This window comes from Schistocerca piceifrons, chromosome 2 (assembly GCF_021461385.2).
Source record: "Schistocerca piceifrons isolate TAMUIC-IGC-003096 chromosome 2, iqSchPice1.1, whole genome shotgun sequence".
Classification (NCBI taxonomy): Eukaryota; Metazoa; Arthropoda; class Insecta; order Orthoptera; family Acrididae; genus Schistocerca; species Schistocerca piceifrons.
This window is the reverse complement of record NC_060139.1, coordinates 1,128,633,503-1,128,656,719: the sequence shown is the minus strand read 5'-3', so window position 1 is coordinate 1,128,656,719 and position 23,217 is coordinate 1,128,633,503. Positions and strand designations below refer to the sequence as shown.

The 23,217-nt window shown below is 38.8% G+C and overlaps 1 long non-coding RNA gene across 1 annotated transcript in view; it reads right to left on the bottom strand.

Moving 5' to 3' along the window:
- The window catches only part of LOC124777042, a 68,685-nt gene that overhangs the window by 41,524 nt on the left and 3,944 nt on the right, over nucleotides 1–23,217 (bottom strand). The window contains exon 2 of the long non-coding RNA XR_007015680.1: nucleotides 4,914–4,971. This is a non-coding gene — a long non-coding RNA (uncharacterized LOC124777042). The remainder of the gene's footprint in view (nucleotides 1–4,913; nucleotides 4,972–23,217) is intronic.

Below are 23,217 nucleotides of genomic sequence, written 5' to 3'. Positions count from 1 at the left end.
GGCTTCACAAACTGTTTACAAATCATTAGATTGGATGCAGAGGACCTGTATCGCGGTTGACCCATTCGCCAAATTTCATGCCTGCAGACATTTTTCTATGGGGAAAGCTGAAAGACTGTCTACAAGGGCATACCAACTACATCTGATGATATGCAATGATGTATTACTGCAGCCTGTCAGATTGTCCCTGCTGAAATACTGGTATGTGTGCAGCAGTCTTTCCATACCAGAATGGGAGCATATACTGGTGCTGCCAGTGGTCATTTTGAACACAGCCTGTGATGGTCAATTGTCTCATTACTGGTCACAATCCACATAACTAGTGTATGGACTTGGACTGTTCTTTGGTGTGTGCTACCGCAGCTAATGTACAAGTGTTGGCGTGGGAACTTTACAGCTAATGTACAAGTGTTGGTGTGGGACCTTTTCAAAATATGATATCTCATGAATGGCTCACACTAGACTCCTGCAACAAACACCGCTGATAGACTAATTTACCCTACTTTTAGTTAATACCGATAGGCATAGTTTCATTTAAAAAAGTTTATGTTTGCACAAAAAATGCAATTTCTAATATCACTACAACCTGTTGGTTGGTTACTAGCATAAGCCCCCAACTCCCAATCCATCCTGTGAAAACCACACATCAATAGCACTTTCCATTTCTGCAATGTTTGTGGTGCAGGTTTTAAGTGATTATCCCTGTACAAGCAAATCTGTAGTACTGCCATGGGTACTCGCATGGTGCCATCCTATGCCAGCTTTTGTATCGGCCATCAGGAGATGTCCTTCCTATCCAGTCAACACCTAAAACCCATTGTCTGATTCAGAGTAATTGAGACATTTTCATGATCTGGACTCATGGTATAGACTGCTTCTTCCATAACCTAAAAACCTACTCCCAAATCATCTTAACCTGATTATTCTCAACTCAATGCGCCATATCACTAGACATCGATATCCATAAATACATGTCAAGTGGACCAACCACCAACAGTACCTCCCTCCACTTTGACAGCCGTCACCCATTCCATGTCAAAAAGTCTCTTCCATACAGCCTTGTCACACGTGGACTCACTATCCCCAGTGGAAAGCAGGAGTTGTCTAAATATGGCAATAGCACTACCAGAGCCACAGTATCCTATCCGTCTCATTCATAAATAGATCTCCCGTGCCATCTCCTCATCTCACACCTGTAACCCTGCTAACCAGACAATGGTCAGCACTCATCTAATCACCCAGGCCTTGAAAAGCTCAACCACATCCTTCACTGGGGCTTTGACTATCTCAGATGGGGTATACTGTACTCAAGATACTACCCACTTCCTGCGAAGTAGTGTTCCATTGCCCGCACAATCTAGAGAACATCCTTGTCTGCCCCTAATCCTGTGAGTGACCCAGGTGCAAGACCTGTCCCACAAATCCACCCACCACCTCCTACAGCAGTCCAGTCGCAGGCATCTCCCACCATATAAAAGGCACGATCATGTGCAAAAGCAACCTGTTAAAAATCAGCTATGCTGCAATTACCATACAATTTTCCATGTAGGGATGACAAGTAACCAACTGTTCACTCGCAGTAATGTCTAGCACCAAACTGTGGCAAACCACAGACTTGACATTGCAGTTGCCAAGAGGCTGTACACCACTTCAACAACTGCTTCACTAGACATACCATTTGGATATTCCCTTCCAGTGCAAGTTTCTCTGAACTACGCAGGTGGAAATTGTCTCTCCAGCACATCTAGTGCCATCCACCTGACCTAAACCTCTGCTAATTTGTTTCCCACTGTATCACTTTACCTTTTCCCTTCTCTCTTCTGTACCCACCAATCTTTTCCCATTCAGACCATGCACTGTCTTCTCCAATCACTCTGCCCCCCCCCCCCCTCCCCCCCCCCCCCTGAAGCTACTGCGGGTGTGTACATTTGGGTGTTTGTGTGGTTTCCAAACTAAACCATGTGCATTTTAGATATGTTAGATCCATATACTTTACCTGAAACTAATTCTCTGAGGTACTGAGACTACTGCTTCCTGGCTCTATTTTCAGCTAACACAGAAGTATTGTCTACAAACAAAAGTGTATGGGACAGGATATTTACCAGTGAATCATTCACACGGGACACCAAAAAGACTGTTGTGTGGCATGTAGACAACCCCCGAGATGGTGCACCAAGGCAGTGTGACTGCAGGAGCATACAGCAAAAACTCTACACAAAAGATGGTCCAGCACTTCTCAGAGCTTACAGTCAAAAATTATCAGGCAAGGTGTCCATATTATGCAAATTAACGTAGGATTAACAAGTGACAAATGCAGTTACCAAAGCAAATTAGATGATGAGCATGCCATCAGTATTATAGCTCTATAGGAAATGCATTTAGGTGATAATTCAGCAGCTACATGCAAGATTACGCAATATAAAGCAATATCAATACTTCTCTCAATTGTTAGGTGCTACCACAATAAATGAAAAAAGAAACAGCTCTTGGATTATGCTGGCTTAAGCTGTCAGAAAATTAGTGATGTAGAAGTAATTAGGATAAAACTCAAAGGCCTGGTTATTACATCAGTCCACAAATCACCTAACGGAAAGTGTCTGACACTAGTCTTACACACAGCAACTAGACAGCACGTATATGTTTAAGATTTTAATTCCAAAACACAACCCGGAGATACATAAATAGAGACCAAAGTAGAGAACCATTGTTCAAATGGATCAATACACAAGAAATTATCTAAGTTTGATGCCAAGGAATTTAAAACGTTTTGGGCAGGCAAATGGAAACTGATACAAAACCTGACCCATCCATCTTTTCCACTGATGAGAACAAATTACCACTGAATCACTCAATAGTAGTACTGAAACATTTTTCAAGGAGTGTACATTGGCTCACAAAAGTTATCATTGGTGCTGAAATATCAGTTACAAAATACATTGATAAACCCACATGGAAATTTGAAAAAGCTAACTTGATACAATACACCCAGGAAGTGGAGAGCAACCCGCACTGGACACCTCAAAAGGCAGAACATTGGGAATTATTGTAGATGTAGCTAAATGGAATATCTGAAGGGAAGTAACAAAATAATGTGTACTAGGATGGGACAAACCTGCCCAAGTCCTCTACAAAGGATACGAAGGGTCTAAATAATGTTTTGATAACATTTTGCATTTAAAAATATTTGTGTGTATAAATTGTTCATGTTGATGTAAATTTGACAATTTAAGAAATGGTCATGCTTAGGAACAATGTAAGAAATAGGTGTTATGTAAAAGCCAGTGTGCTTTTGTTTGAAATGAAAATAGCTGTGGGGAGTGGAAAAGGTGCGAAAGGCGAATTGGCGTGCTACCTTGAGCAAGTATGGGAAGTAAGTCACACAGTCTGTAGGCAGCAGTGATTGAGGTAACTCCTTTGTGGAGCAGAAGCTTTGCCTGCAAATTTTCATAAAAATGCCTTGGTTGAAGACTGCAAACAGCTTACAGCATAGCTGCGAGTTGTTGAGCTACTGTATGTAAAACTGAATGAAGCCAAGAAGAGAAATTGAGCCCATACAGCAAGAAACTTGCAGGCCATAGTGTGGGTAGTGTAGCCGTCATAACTGTTCGCCACACCCAAGCCTACAGCCACCAGATAAGATTTTTTTCTATTTTTACCTTTGTACAGCATGAACCATTAATTTAAACTGTGATTTAATAATCATTCTTGAACTTTACGGAAACTGGCTCACCCTGTCATCTCATCCTAATCATACATCTGTATAGGGTTCCTTCCTGGTGTTTGATTGATCCGAGTGTCCTGTTTTACAGACTTATGAAGTGCCAAGTTAATATAAAGAGGAACCATTTAAATTGCTTTAGTGTAAATAATAAAAATGTTTTCTTAACTATTGCAAAGTGTTATAGTTTGCTTACATAAAATTCAATCAGAGTGAAGCCAAGTTACTAGAACCTGTTAGATGGCTATACAGAATTAGTTCAAAGAATAATAGCTTTTGAAAGTAAATTCCACCAAGAAAGAGGTTTTCTTTAAGTGAAATGTTCAGTTAAAATGTGTGTGCTTTAGTGTCTAAGTTTTTAAGTTTCTTGATTATGGAAAGTGCTTTTCTAAAGGTTGTTCCCCCCATCCCCGGCTAATTTTTTTTACCTTCCTTGAAGTTATCTACTGGGCTTTTTCTTTTTTAAAAACATAATGTATAAAGATGTAGCCCAAAATTGTTTAAGTGGGGTAATTTATTTGAAGAGCCAAACTAAACAGTAGCAAGAAAGTAGGCAAAATTCACATTTCTGCTTCTCCAATACTTCACTATTTCATTGCCAGGATAGGTTGGTGACCATTAAGTACATGTTTTAAACCACTAAATGAACTTGGAAATGAGTTGTCCTAGCTTCAGTATATTATCATTCATACTGTGTTTCTATCTAGCCACTGGGTAAGATCTTTGGAAAAGAAGTGAATAGTCCAATTTACTTATCCATTAGACGCAACACACGGTAAATCCTGTAAGAAGGATAACTCTATTGATTATCTTTTCCTATAAACAGGACTATCCTTCCATAGTGTATTTTATTTGGAAACTAAACTAAATTTTAGTAAGAGGGTTATACGTGGCAACATAGAGACAGGGTTTCTGTTATTTACATAAAAGCATACTAATATCATAATGGTAGTGTTATAAGGTCCTATTAATGTGTGGTCATGACATTTGTTAAATGTCTCACCACATTCCTATTGAAACTATTTACTCTTCTTGTAAATAATACCTATGACAATTTTATACAAATGTCCACTAAGACTTTGCTTGTCAACTTCCATTTAGGTAACAGCGATCTTTTAGATGTATTTAAATCAGTACTGTTAAGAAATACTGACTAGCTTTATTTTCAGGAGTCTCAAGTTTAAGTTATACATACTGTTATCCTCCAATAAGAATCATTGGCCGATTCTTCGTCTTTGACAGGTTCAGCATGCCTGCAATGCAAAACATTATCTTTTGTATTAACAGATGAAATCCAATTTTTTAAATTTAATAAATGCTTATACAAACATAAAGTTTCTTCAAGAAATGTATTTCTGACAACTTCCTGTCACAGATAATTTTCACTGAATGTTGCAACCCAGTTATATTGCTGATGAGAACCAAATGTTGATCTTTTCCCTCTCTTCCTTCACCATCTCCTGTTTTGTTCACCTTGACATATTTCTACCAAAAAGACTACCCCAATGGATCCACTGCTTATATTTAACACACAGCAAATATTTCCTTAACACAGGATGTGCATTGACGAGCTTGAATTAATCAGAAAAATATAAACAGATACTAACCATTCCACAGCTCTTACAAAATACTTGCATTAAGTAATCATCAAAGCTACTTTTTGTACAGCAAGAGGACTAACAGTCAAAATGGTGCTACATGCTACAGGCAGTGCAATACCATTTATTTTACTCATTGCTACAGCAATAAATGTACTTATAAAAATATTCAGACTTAGACTATAATCAAATACAAAGAGAGAAAATATTCTAACTAAAGAGATATAGCAGCCGTAGGCAGAAACAAATAAAAAAACTGATACTAATCTTAGCTTTGAGGACCAAAAGTTTCTTCATCTGGAAAATGTAAAAAGAGAAATGAGACTGTTCAAGAAATAAGGATGAAAATTTAGGATCTTGAGTCAAGGAAGATGAATGGTTAAATGAATGAAAAAACTAGACTGGACATGATGAAATTCAGTTGCAAAAGAGCAGCAGATGATGTAATTTTAAATGCTGAGAAATAAGATCTCTTCAAGAGGAGCCACCAAAAGCTCAAATAAGTGAAGAACAAGCTGAAAATACCGGTAAATGGGCTAAAATGGCGGTAAATAGATAAACGAAACAGAAAGATAGTGCTGAAGAACAGGCAACCAAACAACAACAACAACAATAATAATAACAGCACATTGTAGCAATATATAATAGCAGTTCCACAACATCTGGAGGAAGATTTTCCACTAACAGAACAATAAATTCATGAAGTCATCAAATCATTCCAAAACTTCAAAGCAACAAATGAAGACTCCACTACAGCAAAATTATTGAAATAGTCAGAACACACAAATGATCTACAACTGCTGTTTGAGAACATTTGGAAAGCTGAAGAGATTATTGAAAGCATTAATCCACAGCTATGAAAAAAAGGGGACACACAAAATGTCAACAATTGCAGAGATGCCTGACTTCTGCCAGTGGTATACAAAATATTATCAAAAATTCTCTGGACAGAGTTGTAGAAACTTTATATAAATAACTGGGAGAATCTCAAGGAGCTCTAGAAAGGGAAGACCCTGCACAGAACAGATGTTTATTAGAAAATTGATAATTCTCCACAGACTGTTAATAACCAAACCAATAATAGTATCATGTATTGGTTTCAAGAAAACATTTGATTTGGTAGGCAGAGAAATTATGGGTAAAATCATCAAAGAATTTTGTGTTAAAGCAAACATAATCCTCAAAACACTAGCAAATAGGAAGACTGAAGCTAAATTTATGGGAGAAGTATCTCAACCATTTGAAATAAAAACTGGTGTTAGACAAGGGGACAGTTTATCACCTTTACTGTAACACTACATTCTAAAAAAAATAGAAAGTTATTGGAATTTGGAGAAAAAAAAATCACAAAATTGAACCAATAATTTTAGGACGAAAAACAAATGGAATTAAGGTAAACTACCTGGCTTCTACAGATGATTCTGATATACTTTCAAAAAATCTGACAGACAGTTATTAAAAGAAATCTTTTGGAAGAAATAGCAAAGAGAGCTGGTCCCCAAATTTCAGCCGAAAAAACAACATTGATGACAATTTCAAACAATGCATCAACATTCTTAGAAAAACAAAAATGTAAAATAGCATTAGTAAGTAAATTTAAATATATTGGACAAACTGTACAACAAAATGGACTAGAAGAATTAACAGTAGATACAAGAGTCAGCAAACTGGAGAGAGCAAATCGTTTGACAAAGGATATTTACAACAAGAAATGTACAACTAAAAAAACAAATTTAAACACTATCCCACAGTGGTATGACCAGGATGTTTACATGGATGAGGATGCCTAATGATGAACTATAAGCTGGACAGAACAGAGGTTCCTCAAAGGAGCATTATTAGAAAATAATGGTTGCAATACAAGCTACAGATGGCTGGAAAATGAGAAGTAATGAGGAGATCTACAAAAATTTAGAGAAAATATCAGAAGTAATGGCTAAAAGAAGATTAATCTTTTTTTAGAGACCTCTAATGAATGAGTAGTTCTGGAAGAAGGAATCAATGATAGCATGGATTACAGAAATAAGAAAGAAACAACATCAAACAATCAGAAATAATAGAAAGAAACCTTTTTACAGATAAAATACTGAATTTAAAAGGATCATCACCTCTCCAAGATCAAAATTAATTTCATCCCTCTCAATAAGACTGTGAAAACCGGAAATAAATTTCATAAATATGATATTGCGAAGCTCAAAATCAATCAAAACGTATTGGAACAATGCCACCAGTAACTGACAGTTGAATCCCATAAATGGGCAGACATTGCCTCCATGATCCAACAAGCAGCTAATACTACAATCCTGACAGCTAAAAAGAGGAATCATACATGGTGGAATGAGGTTTGTGGTGAGGTGGTGGCCCAAACAGCAAGTGCATGGAAATAGTGGAACTCTACCAGGAGACTTGATGCTTTTAATGTATTCCATGAAGTTCAAAAATATGCAGCCAGAACTCTACGAAGGGCTAAGAAACTGCATGAGAAACAGCAGTTAGAACAGATCGATCAGCGTTTCCAGAAAAAGAATGTCAGAGACTTCTATCAGACGTTCAAATCGAATTTGAAAGGATACCAAGTCCCTAGTTTTTGTTTTAGAGACGAAAATGGAAAGCTCAGTGTTGTGTACATAGTTCCGCGTATTCAGCGCGTACACAAATTTCCCACTAGAGTGTGCTCCGCTAAGCACAACAGCGCAGGCGCAACACTCGTCCATCTCCGCACTACGAGATGGCGCTGCCATAGAGACAGACCAAATTCTGCTTCCGCCGATCCGCGTATTAATATGTAACGCAGCCAATGAGATTGCTGCTAACATAGAACACTTTCTCCTCGCGCATCACACTCGCGCAGTGATACATGAACGTGCGAGGTATTATAACGAGTGTAAAGACCTTCGATCAGTCAGTCTGCATTTGTTTGCACCACTCTGCATTAGTCTGTACCAGTCTGCATTAGTCTGTACCAGTCTGCACGAGTTCTACAATTGTCTGTGCCAGTCCATAGTCAAGATCCAGTCTGCGCCTAATAAGATTACCATATTCCTGTACATAGCCATGAAGATAAATGTATAGACACTTTTGTCAAGTATCCGAGATATATGTGGGAATAAAATTAATGTATCAATACCAAAGGAACTTCAGATTGTCAATTGTAAATAACATCCAGAACCAAGTTAAGTAATTTTTATATTTGTTATTATTTTAATAAATGTGTGGGAAAATTAATCAAGTTCTGTTTAAAGTTGGTCACCGTCAATCTGCTACTCTAAGCGTGCAAGTGGCATTTCTATCGTCTGACCTAATGGCAGAAGATAAACATGCCATGATAAGACCACGAGACATATTGCTGACACTCGCTTACTTCATTAGAGCAACAAGTCAAATAATCTAATGGTGTGTGTACTGAAGGTCTTACAGTATGCACACCACACTCGGAATGACCAACAAAGAGAACTGCAAGATAATGTCTCGTTACTTTGAAAACCTACTTAATTGTGATGAACTGAAAGAAAGATTCCCTGTATGTGCTCCAATCCACAAACTACCCCTCATCTCCATCTAGTAAAGAGGAGACCAAAGAGATCATCAACAACTTTAAGAATAATAAGGCAGCTGGAGAGGATTCAATAGTGGTGGAACTACTGAAGCTGGCAAATAATGAAACTCTAGATATACTAGTCCAACTTTTAGAGGAGATCTGGAGAGCTGGGATGATACCAACTGAATGGCAATCAGCTTTAATCCATCGTATACACAAAAAAGGTGATAAATAGAATGTCAATAACTATAAGGGTACCTCATTAGTATCTGTTCCATATAAGATTCTCTCCAAAGTGATACAGAACAGAATAGAAGATCATTGTAACCAACTGATTGGGGACTATCAAGCTGGTTTCCCAAAGGGCGATTCTTGCGCAGAACAGATCTTTAACCTGAAGAACATCATCAGGTACAAAAAAAATTGGAAAAATAACTATGTCATGTTTGTTGATTTTTAGAAAGTATATGACTCCATCGACTGACAGGCATTAATGAATATTTTGGAAAAGTTTGGGGTGGATAATACATCAAGAAAGCTGATCAAACAAACTCTTACTAACACAGTGTCAAAAATTAAATTTATGGGTGAGGTATCTGAACCCTTTACAATCAGAACAGACATAAGACGAGGAGATGGACTATCCCTCTCCTTTTCAATTGTGTCTTGGAAAAGGTCATTCAAGAGTGGAGAAAGTTATTAGCCCAAGGAGAAACAAATGAAGAGTGGTTCAGACTTGGTCCTAAGAACAAAGGGGTGTGCATTGACTGCTTAGATTTTGCGGCTGACCTGGCCATTTTTGCTAACAACATAGAGTCAGCAGTCAACAAGATAAATAGGCTGTCAGAAATTGCTGAAAAAAGTTAGACTCCAGATCTCTATTCAAAAGACAAAATATATGACGAAGATCTGTGATGGACCTGAATGGATGATAACCAACCTGGAAAAAATCGGATGAGTTAAGAATTTCAGGTATCTCGGTGAAGACATCCACCAGGAGAATGGATTAAAAGAAGAAGCAATTGTCGGGATGAGGAAGTTAGACCAAGCATACCGACTGACAAAGAATACTTATAACAAAAAGTCTATGAGTATATGGGCCAAGTTCCAACATTATAATACAGTTGTAAAACCTGAGGGCTTATAAGAATCCAAAACTTTTACGACGAATAGACAAGGTCAAGCTGAGCGGCTGGAAAAGCGTGAGTGTAGGATATTAAGGAAAATCCTAAGGTAATAGATGGGTCGATGGACAATGGCGAATGAGAGCAAATGAGGACTCGTGCAGCAAGACAGAACCTATCACAGCATCCATTACGAAGAAATGATTGTTGTTTTATGGTCATCTCATGAAAATGGACGGTGATCGACTAACAAAAAGAATATGGAGTTTCATCCTATCTAAGAAAACGAGGCTGAGATGGTTCAAAGAATGTGAAAAAGATCTTAAGCAGATTGGTATCTCAGAGAGAAATTCCTGAAAGGAACAAATTTAGAAGATTGGTGACCAACTGCCAAGGTTTTAACATGGCATCAACATCCGAAAGACAGTGAGGACCATTATCTGAAGAGCATAAAAAGGCACTTCTTGGAGGGGCTCAGAAGATACTGGCAGGAAGTCACAGCTGGAGCAAGAACAAGACCTGGACACTAGAGTGAAGTCGGTTGTTACCACGCAGTCCGTAGAGACTCACCTCGATAAAATAAATAAATAAATAAAAATAAAAGGCTTTCAATGCAGAAGAAATAGGGGATTGAGAACAACACGAATAGAATAAAGGGGGAAAAACATGAGGAGGAGATGGACGAGTACTGGAAAAACAGGAGACGACAAGGGAAGAAGAAGAAGTGAAGTTATTACATGACGAGAGATGGTGATTGGATTTGATTTGATTCAGTTTTCATTACATACACCGAAAAAATGAGATGATTCTCGAGGATGTGGAACATGTCAGAATGTATAACACAAAACATAAATAATATAATGAATACTACCCTGATCATTTGTCACGAGATTGTCAAAATAGGTGAATACAATACAATAAACTGGAAAAGCTAATATTTACAGAATTAATATGCTGTCAGAATGAAACATTGTTATGCACTATTAATAAATTTATCATACACAAAATACCTAATATTGACTGTTGCAACCAAGTGCTGTCAAAACTTAAATCTAACATATTTTTACTTAAGCTGGCCTAACAGTCTCTGTTAGGATATTCATCTATACAGTAGAAGGCATTGCCTATCAAAAAGTCATTCAAACTCTGTTTAAACTGTGCTTTATCTGAAACCAAGTTTTTAATGGTTGCTGGTAATTTATTGAAAATGTGTGTTCCTGAATATTGGACCCCCTTTTGGACCAACATAAGTGATTTTAGGTCTTTATGTAGATTTTTGTTATTCCTAGTATTGATAATATGTATTGAGCTATTTGTTGGAAATATAGATATATAACTTGCAACAAATTTCATTAAGGAGTAAGTATACTGAGAAGCAATGGTTGGAATTCAAAGTTCCTCGAATAGGTTCTACAGGATGTTCTTCAAAGACTGGTCCCAGATACTCCATTGCACCATTCACCGAACCTGATAACCCCGAGCCGTCAGTATCAAAAATTAAGTCTTGCTTAAGAGATTTACAACACTACATGCACTTGTTACCAAAGTCTCATTTACTTTTAGAGCTATCTGTTCCACTTCCTTTTTGGCCCCACTTCTCTCTGTCTTCACTATATCCCATACAGTTCTTATTTTGTTGCCCGATACAATTATCTTTTTCTCTTAATAAAGCTACTTCGATTTCTGGATTACTTGATTCAATATTTTGCAGTATTCTTTGTAATGCATTACAATTCTAATATCAGAAATGTTCCTAGATAGTATATACAGTCTCCTTTTTGCCCCACATGATATCTTTATTCCTTGTGTAATCCATGGTTTATCTTTTGACTTCTGTGTGATCTGAGTTACCTTTAGGGGAAAACAATTTTCAAAAGAGGAGGTAACTTTATTAATAAATGCTTTGTATTTTCCATTTGAGTCAGGTAAATATCTCTCCAGTTCATGTCTTTGAGCAATTTCCTGGATTCCTCAATTTCTGGCTTATTCATTATCCTCCTGTACTCAGATTTAATATTTTTTTATCCTGACAAGTTTCAACATTTAACACAAGATGCTGCATGTCGTGATCAGATAGTCCATTTACTATTGGTTTTGTGATATGATGTTTTTCCCCTAGATTTGTTCATAAAGATATTATCAATAGCAGTCTCAGAGCATTTACATATCCTAGCTGCAAAGTTCACAATAGGAACTAAATTGAATGATAGTGTTAAAAACACCAGCAACCACTATTTCCCCTTCTTTTGTTTTTTACACAAGCTATTCCTTTCGCTTTGTGAAATGAAGCACTGCCTAGTTCCAAAACACAGGACTACTATGACAAGGTGAAATGTTCTCAGAGTGCTACATGTATGATAGTAAATGTAATCAGCACTATAGTTGTTTGCTGAGTAGTTATGCTGTGTGTGTTTCATTCAATCAGATGAAATGGAATAAAATCATCAATTTATTTATTTGGGCTCTTTATCACCAAGATACATTCAATGTTGGTTGAGGTTTATCTTTTGAATTCACTCCAGTGTAGGTTGTCAAAATTTTATCAGTTGTCAAAGTACTTGTAACACAGTTTCCAAATTTACTGCCATCCAGGAAAGTATCGCACTCAAATTATTCTCAGAGACTGAGAGCTGGCTGAAACTGAGAGTAGAAAGATCTGACATATTTAGTGATTAATGGAATATATATCAGAAAGGCAGGTTAGACACTGTAGGAGAGGGAGTGTCCATTGTCTCTATTGAGGTCAAAGCTGATTGTGACAGTGAAGTTATCTGGTTGCGTATAACAAGTCTATGTGAAATCACGTTAATTAATGGATAATCAGCCACCCAGTTCTGCTATGACAGTTTTGGAGCCATTCACAGAAAGTCTACATACAGTAGCATGTAAATACCTAGATCATGCAATACTAGTTGGAGGTGAATTTAGCCTACTGAGTATAGATGGTAGCCTATGGCTTCATTGCAGAGGGTGCAGTCAATCTTGTGAAGCACCTTTGAATGTGGTTTTCGAAAATTGTCTTGAGCACCTAGTTTGGCACACCACATGCAATGGAAATATCTTAGACCTTGTAGTTACAAACAGGCCAGATATCATCAATGACTTCAGCATAGAGATGGGGATTAATAATCATGATAACATCATAACAACTAAGGTTTCAAAAATTAATAAATCAGTCAAGAAGGCTAGGAAAATGTTCATGCCAGAAAGAGCAGATAAGCAGATGTTAGCATCTTACTTAGACAGAACTGACATCACTTAGTTCCATTAAGATGGATGTAGAGAGATTATGGTCAAAGCTTAAACAGATCGTGAATTGCACTCTCAACAAGTCTGTACCTAGTAAACAAATTAAGGATGCAAAAGAGCCACTGCGGTTTAACAATGAAATTTGGAAATTACTGAGGAAGGAAAAGCTACTGCACTCTTGTTTCAAAAGAGAATGCCAAATGGCAACAAGGAAAGGTTACTACCACTGCCATACCTCAGCAAAAGATCTGGCTGAGAAGCAGGGGAAATTATTGTCCTATGTAAAATCACTAAGTGAGTCAAAGGTTTCCATCAAGTCACTTGACCAGTCTGGTGTGGCAGTAGGAGATAAATGTTTTAAATTTTGCATTTAAGAAATCATTCATGCAAGAGAGTCATATAAACATACCGTCATTTGACAATAGCACAAAGACACCTAACAACAATCACCACAAGAGGCCAGCGCTAGCACAAGTTGTTCACATGATATTCGTTGGACTGTTGCCTGTAAACGCGTGCCATGTCAGTGCTCTTGGAAGAGAGCTGTGGCAGTGACATGGCTCTGTTGTTGTTCCTGTGCAGTGATCTGCAAAGACGCGACGGTACGGGATGGGGGGGTTGGGTCGAGATCCAAGCAGTGATTAAATACTTCATAAAGAAAGGTATGAAAGCGAAGGACATTCATGCCGATTTCCAGAATACACCAGGGGACTCTGCTCCTTTGTCTTCAACTGTTGCCAAGTGGATAAATGAATTTAAATTTGGTCAGGAGAGCTTAGATGATGAACATCCATGAATAGGTCAGCCAAGATGTGTCACTACTCTAGAAATCATTGCAAAAGTGCGCATAATGATCAAGGAGGATCACCAATTTAGAGTGCATGAAATTGCTCACGCTTGCCAGATGTCATCTGAAAGGTATTCACAAGATGGGTGCCGCGACTCTTGACGCTGTGTCAAAAACGCATTAGAATGGACATATCACAACAATGTTTGGCCTGTTTTAGGAGAAACAAACAAGATCTTTTGTGCTGGTTTGTGACCACAAGGAAACTTTGGTTTACTACTATACCCCAGAGACAAAGCAACAATCAAGGCAGTGGAAACATGCTGAATCTCCGCCGCCAAACTCCTTCAGCGGGGAAGGACATGGCGACAGTGTTCTGGCATGCGCCACCAAATTCCTTCGGCGGGGAAGAGCATGGCATCAGTGTTCTGGGATGAGAAGGGGATTCTGTTTGTACATTATCTCCCCACTGGGAAAACAATTACTGGAGAATACTATGCTAACCTTCTGGACAAATTGCAACAAATGATATGTGAAAAAGGCCAGGTTTAATAAGGAAGAAAGTCATCTAGCATCAAGCAAATGCACGCTCACATGCATGTACCATCGCCATGGTAAAATTACACAAACTAAGGTATGAATTGTTGCCACACGTGCCTCTTCCCTAAACTGAAAATTTTTCTTTGTGGATGAAGATTCACTTAAATGAAGAATTGATAGCCTGAGTTGACAACTATTTTATAGGCCTGGAGGAAAATCATTGTCGAGATGGGATCAAGGTATTGGAACACTGTTGGACCAAGTGAATTAATCTACAAGCAGGGTACACTGAAAAACAAAAAAGTTACAGTGACATAAGTACTTTTTTTCTATTCTGTTTCAAGAACTTTTCAAACCACCCTCATAAGCATCCCTGACGCCTGAAATAATTAAAAACAAATAAGTCGCCAGTTGCAGATGGAATCTCAATTTGGTTTTACAAAGAGTGCTATATGGCACTGGACCCTTACTTAGCTTGTATTTATTGTGAATCTCTCACCCAGAAGAAAGACCTAAGCAACTGGGGAAAAAAATACAGAGGCGTCTCCTATATATACGAAGGGCGAAAGAACAGACCCGCGAAATTACAGACCAATACCCGTAACATCAGTTTGCTGCAGAATTCTTGAACATATTCTGGGTTTGAATCTAATCAGTTTCATAGAGACCAATAACTTTATGTCCACAAATCAGTACAAAGCATCACTCATGGGCAACTCAGCATGCCCTTTTGTCATACAACGTCTGTTCAAAAAATTCCAGAACTTCGTCCACAAAATTTTCTATGCTTATCTTTTAATTACTATGGATTGTCTCCTTCGAAATACTCTCCTCCTCAATTGATACACTGCTCCCAATATCATTTCCACTTCCAGGAGCAGTCTTGACACACCTCTTGCTGGGTCGCATAAAGTGCCGTCTGCGAATTTTCTTTTATCTCATCTAACATTGCAAAACTTCATCCTTTTCAACTTTGGAAATAAAAAGAAGTCTGCAGGGGTCATACTATTCTCGCAAGGAACATCTCATTCTCATTTGTGAGATCCAAAAAGTTTTTTTGGTCTTGACTCATGAGCCGTGGAATGAACTTGGCGGCAACACAATGCATTCCAAGATGCTGTGTCATTTCATAACATGATCCAATTGAAATGTTACATTCTTCTACAATCTCTCAGACAGTGAATCTTCGACTGCCACACACAATTTCTTTGACGTTCCTGTCACAAGTGTCATCAGGGGACATCTAAGAGAGTCCTGAACAAGGAACATTTTTGACTTTTGTAAAGCCATTTTAAAACGTGTGAATAATACATAACACTAAGTATGGCTTAAGCACTCATCGCTATAGGCTCCCTGCATCATTTGGTGTGTCTGTGTAAAGGTTTTCTTGAGCTTCACGCAAAATTTAATGCAGATGACTTACTCCTCTAACTTTGTCATCACAAAATTCACAAACCCAGATTCCATATTTCTTGATTTCCGAGAAGCATTTGACATAGTGCCTCACTGCAGACTTTTAACAAAGGTACAAGCACATGGAATAGGTTCCCAGACATGTGAGTGGCTCAAGGACTTCTGAAGTAATAGAACCCACTACATTATCCTGACGGTGAGTGTCCATCAGTGACTAGGGTATCATTAGGATCATTCCAGGGATGTGTGATAGGAGCGCTATTACTCATATTTTCTATGTGCATAACTGATCTGATGGACAAAGTGGACAGTAATCTGTGGTTGTTTGCTGATGATGTTGTGGTGTATGGAAGGTGTCATCGTTGAGTGATTTAGGAGGATAAAAGATGACTTGGGCAAAGTTCCCAGTTGGTGTGATAAATGACAGCCAACCCTAAATGTAGAAAAATATAAGTTACTGCAGATGAGTTGGAAAAACTAATCCATAATGCCAGAATCCAGCATTAGTAGTGTCATGAAAGAAGTCACATTGTTTCAATATCTGGACATAACGTTGCAATGTGATATGAAATGGAACAAACTTGTGAGGGTCATGGTAGGGAGGGCGAATAATCATCTTTCATTTGTTGGGTGGATTTTACTACAGTGTGGCTCAGCTGTGATGGACATCACATATAGGATGCTAGTGTCTGGGATCCGCAAGGGGTCGAATTAAAGCAGACATTGAGGTAATTCAGAGGCAGGATACTAGATTTGTTAACAGTAGGTTGAAACAACAACATACAAGTATTATGGAGATGTTTCTGGAACTAAAATGGGAATCCCTGGAGGGATTTTGAGGAACACTGTGCTGACTGCAGAACAATTCTGTTTGCACCAACATACATTATGTGTAAGGACCACGAAGATAAGAGACGACAAATTAGGACTCATAGAGAGGCACATAGACATTCACTTTTTCCTCACTCGATTGGCAGATGGAATGGGAAAGGAACTGACTACAGTTGAAATAAAATTACTTGATAGTTGGCACTTCAAACGCCAATAAGAGTAGTCAGCGTCACACTTGAACTGTCTGCTGTTGCCAAACTCCACCAGAATTGGCCAGTCACTTCCAATTCCTGGTTCATCATTCTTTCTTGATGTATTTGTATCCCGAATTATGAGCCCGACACTTTTATTATGTATTTCATGACACGCGATAGCTACACCAAAAACAACACACATTAACAATGCTAATGAAAGACACTCATTTCATTCATAGCACTAACCAAACACTACCGAATAACTCAGCACAAGGTGTAATTCAGTATCATACATATAGTTATCATATTCACAGAGATCATCTTACATTAGATAAGCTTTTCACTACACTGTGTGAAACTGAAATTTTTAAGGTTGCAATTCATAGTTGCAACTGGGTCACTACATTCACATATATAAATACTTCATGCAGTGCTGTGGCATAGCACAATGGTTGGCAGATTAATCTAATGTGTAACATGTCGTAGGTTTGAATCTCATCAATGTAGCAAAATTTTTATTTCTAAATCCAACCAAAAGAGTGTGATTATTATTTTCATTCAATTAATTGGTTTAAATGTATTTTTTTATTTTTAATACTTTGCTGCATCATTTTTCATCATTGTTTTGACTGTTCTATTTGGTCTTATTTTTCTTCCTGTCATTATTTCTTCATTTGGAATCTGCCTCAGTCATCTATAATCCACGAACAAGTGCCCACATGGACTGTTCACTGTTTTCTAACATGGCAGCATGTGCAGCTAGAATAAGGATAGTTACAGGTAACAAATGACATGGAGAAATTTCAATTTGCTTTCAGCCCTGAAATTGAGTTTTTGTTGTCTTGAGTTTACCCTTAAGCGTTAGCTTTAATCGCCATGAACAAAGCGATCATGATATTAGTACTGCTGCAGACTGTTGACCACAATTTTCTCGGCTGGGTTAGGACACAAGTTTACAGTCAGGGATACAAAACGGGTCGTCTGCCCCAGTTCAGTCACTGGTCACATTAAATCAATAGTCGACAGAGTATCCAACATTTCTGACATACCTTGCACCAGCCACTAGAAAAATTGCTCTGTGTTAAACGTTTAACATAATTTGTGAAGTGAGCCGCTTGTTTGTTCTCACCTGTAACCAAACGGTTGCTGGTAGCCAATGTGGCAACATTGTTGCAGCAAGTGATTGATGTCAACTATCAAGTAATTTTATTCAGACTATTGTAGTGAGACAGTGTACCTTCTGCCATGCACCATATGGTGGCTAGTGGAGTATGTATGTAGATGTGGAATCAGTCTTTCCTTCTCATCCCATCTGGAAAGTTCTCCCTGATCTGCAGTTCTGGGTAACTTTCTCAAAATCTACCCTTTTTCCTAGACCTATCCTTCACCCCTCTTCCTTCCACTTCAACCCTTCTGCCTGAAGAATGAGCTACTGGCTCTGAAAGCTTGCCTAATTATAATCTTCTTTTATGTGTGTGTTCTGTCGCCACTTAGCGAGTCGATTGTTTATCTATCCAATTCAATTATCATGTAATCAAAAGCTGCATTTAACACACCAAGTCTCTTTTACCAATCACTTTTAATATGTCCTACAGAATGTACTGTCTATCCTGTCCTTTTTTGAGATTACTGTTTTGTTGTACTTTTCTACAGGCATCATCTTACTTATTAGGAGTCAGTTCCTTCATGTTGTTGTTGTTGTGGTCTTCAGTCCTGAGACTGGTTTGATGCAGCTCTCCATGCTACTCTATCCTGTGTAAGCTTCTTCATCTCCCAGTACCTACTGCAACCTACATCCTTCTGAATCTGCTTAGTGTATTCATCTCTTGGTCTCCCTCTACGATTTTTACCCTCCACGCTGCCCTCCAATGCTAAATTTGTGATCCCTTGATGCCTCAAAACATGTCCTACCAACCGATCTCTTCATCTAGTCAAGTTGTAGAGCTGCATGTACTCGGGAAAAATTACGGCTGTAGTTTCCCCTTGCTTTCAGCCGTTCGCAGTACCAGCACAGCAAGGCCGTTTTGGTTAATGTTACAAGGCCAGATCAGTCAATCATCCAGACTGTTGCCCCTGCAACTACTGAAAAGGCTGCTGCCCCTCTTCAGGAACCACATGTTTGTCTGGCCTCTCAACAGATACCCCTCCGTTGTGGTTGCACCTACGGTATGGCCATCTGTATCGCTGAGGCACGCAAGCCTCCCCACCAATGGCAAGGTCCATGGTTCATGGGGGGAGTTCCTTCATAGTCAACAGTTAAGGAATGGGTGGCTGAATTCATATGTAGCATATGTCTCTGTAAGATGACTCATGAACAACTTCCTAGAATTACAATCAAATATGAAAATGCTGAGAAAGAACACAGTGTGATATTGCAAGATCAGTAATTAAAAAGATGTGCAAAACAGTTGATGCCGTGGCCGTACCAGAAAGTGAGTGGCATGTCTGTTGAAGCCTGACTACAACCTAATGTGAAAAACAATTTGGGACAATCTGACACACAACTGATTCTATGCACCAATCTGTTCCCTTGGATGAGAGATGACCGAAATGAAACAGCAGTTGCACAAAAATAGCCAAGGTGACTTCATCGGAGAGAAAGAGTGGTCATTGTTTTCTAGGATGCAAAAGGGATTTGTATTTTAGATTAGCTTGCAAGACTGAAACAATACCTCACAAATACTATGCAAGTATTCTGACTCAACTGGATGAAAAAATATGGAGCCAAGACCCAGGGGGAAAAAAAAAGTTTATCGTCAGTGAAATGCATATGGTCACAAAGGCACTTTCACAATAGGAAAACTGGGAGTTTCAAGTGTGAAGTCTTCAAATATCTATTCCATTCTCCAATTTTTTCACATTCTGACTTTAGCTTCTTCTTCTTTTCTTTTTGTATGAATGATTCGCTTAAGACTACATGCGTCACAGCTCAAAACCGTTTTGTGAGTCAACAACTGGATATGTTTTCACTGCTCTGTCTCTTGTAACTCCGTTGGACATGGAGGTAGCAAATGAGGATGTAGGATGTCCATGACATACTGCTGTGCTGTCAGAGTGACCTGAAGTCATATCCGATGCTGCCCCACACGCCCTCTCCCTATGTCGTTGTCATACTCACTGACAACTGTCATCGCGGGTCTTGCAGAATGTGACTCACTGCTGATCACATGACAGGTGCAGGTGTGAAAGTGTTACTATGTGCTCGGTGTACATTACAGCAGTTCTCCCATGGGCTCGTCAGACACGGTAAACTGGAAGCTTCCTGACAAGCTCACCGCCCTTACGTTCCCAAGCAGTCCAACATGGGGCCACTACCACATCTGAATGTCTCATAAATCTGCATATTGCATAATTCAATCAGCCTGGCAAATGGAGACACACAACTAGGCCCCTTCGAATTTTGTTACGTGCTGATAATGCTGACTCACAGAAGTACAGGGCATCTGTGTCCTTCACAGGGATCACTCAACATCTTACACTCTTCACATCTCTTATAGCTCCTACCATTCTTGGTAACAATCCGAGACACAAACAAAGCTAATGCAATCCGGTGGCCTTTGTATCCATTTCAGAGAGTTGCGACTCTCATAATTTACCACTGGTATGCACACTCGAGAAACTACGTTGCTTCAGGGAGCTTCCCTTTTTTTTCTTCAAGCAATTTAGTTCTTTGAATCCATTTTTCTTGCAGCTCAGAATAATTATTTTATTGTGTAGCAAACTTACAGACTAGCATTCTGGTCTGAGCTGTCGGAGTTGGCGGTCATGTGTGTGTGTGAGGTGTGCTTGCTTGTGTGAATGAATGGTGTCTATTTCTATTTCTTTTTCTGATGAAGGTTGTGACCAAAAGCTTATGTGTAAGTGTCTTAACTGTGCCTGTCTGCATTTTAACGTGCCATCTTTATGGTAATTAGCACTCTATCTTTTCCTACACTGCTGATATTCCAACCTGGAGTTTCCATTGTTTGAACTTACGGTCTACTGTTTTATGTTGCAGTGCACTTCTACAAGTGTAATACACAAATGTTGCCTTAGGAAAGAGTCACAATAACATCCATGTCTACCGTTTGCTATTTTTTACGAAATAGCATGTCACACTCGAAATTTAACTTAGCCAATGAAATAAGTTTGAAGATTTATTGTGTGTAAAAGACACAAGGGCCCACTGTGTGGGAAATGTGGGAAGTTCTGTGCAGAGACGGAGTTACCCACAGACGTGGTAAGTCTGGGGAGCTATACGGGTGTTAAAACATCGCCACCTGCTGGGATGAGGGGCCACTTACTCTGTGGTGGCACTGTGCCAGCAACGAGCTCGACCCATTGATTAGCACCACAGATGACAATGAGCAACCAGCTGCTTCTCTGTGCAGAGATATAAAATTTATCGATTTTGGACATCGGGTGACAATCTGTCACATGGAGAACAATGTTTACTCTGGCAATTTTAACACTAATCTAGTGTTCTGCAACATATTAATGTGAAATGTTGTCTATGATGTTGAAGAGTGTAAGTTAAACTGATATCTGAGAATTTGTTGTTTTTGTGGCATTATCTGGAAAATGACCTCTCTTGCAGCTCCAAGCATAAATGTCAAGTGAAGAAGAATAATTAGCACAGCACACTGGAACTGAGTAGGGATCCGGTTTACTGCGCGGCCACTAAATTAGCATATCATGAGTACACCAGAAGAGACGCTGTACACACTTGCATATACTACATACACAAGTACAAGCATCGATCAAGCTACTGCGAAACTGCACTTTGTGTGACTCATCACTACATCAGAATACTGTAAACGTGGTGATTCCAATTTCTTAAGGTCTCTTCCTGTTTGTTTTCATCAGTAGGATCTTATTTTTCAAGTATGTGGGAATCCAATGAGCTGCCTGTTTGGATACATTCTTTCTGTATGTCCCACAAGTTGGATTCCTTGGAGACGCATTGTAACAAGAGCTTTTAGGAATTTGCCTGGAGATTTCACACTGGGTTCAGTGTGATGTATCCCATCCTTTATTCTTGGACCTAAGATTTTTACTACAATTTTACATTCTTCTAATTCAGTTTGCTGTTTTCATGTCTTGTGTTGGACAAAGAGTCTCTCCCATGCATAAAGAAATACTAATTTGATCACTGTTGTACAATGTTAGATTTTAGAGTTCCAGGAAAAATACTTTTAGTTAACTGAGAGACAGTTTGTACTTTCTGAAGTCTGGATTCTATGGCCTTCTTTTCATTATGATGTTCAGTGGTCTTTTTCACCAAATTATTTAAACTATTTAAGACCGAATACTATGTCATTGCCTATATAAGTTCACCCAGTGCCATTTTGGTATCAGTCAATAATTTTTTCTCCAGGTGAAATTAGTAGTCCAATTTTCCTAGCTTGCTCCCTTAATATTTCAAATTGCTTTAGCACATCAGTGATGTTTTTGTCAATTAGTATTATGTCATCGGTATAGGTTACACAATATAATTCTATCTTTAAGTTTACGTTCTAGTCAGTGTAATAGTGCACCTGCTCTTCTCCATTATCTTACAAATTTTCTTAGGGGCATAGTTGAATAGCAATGTGATATGCCATCCCATTTTCATATTCTTATGTCTGTCTTAAATTACACTGCTTGAAAAAAAGTGAGACACTCAGAAGGTGGGGAGAAAACAAATTGAAACGTAGCTAATTTAGAGGGTATGTGATGTTATTTCAGTGATAACAAAACAGAGTCAAATCTACACAGAACTTATCAGTTTGAGCCCACTTATCAATACAGCAATGCACCCTGTCTGGCCTGGACAGTGCGTGAGGATGTCGTAAAGCTGCTGCATACCCTCCTGAGAAAGGTGATCCACAACTGTTGTAACTGGACATTGCAATCATGGATACAGGCAGTGGGATGGAGTTGACGTCCATGTTAGTCCCATAATGTTCTATCGGGGACAGATATGGGGATTTTGCTGGCCACAGGAGTATATCAACATCACACAGACAATTTAAAGAGACACATACTACATGTGGACAAGCAGTGGCCTGTTGAAAAATAGCACCACAATACTATTACACACTGTTGTACCATTAGAGTTCCCTCGGCCATTACAAGCCATGACCTGAAGTCATACCCAATGGCTCCCCACACCATGGGACTCCTTTGTGACCCCCCCCCCCCCCCCCCCCAAAAAAGTGGAAGAATGGGACCTCTCCCCATCTCCCCGGGTCACTGTCAAACTTC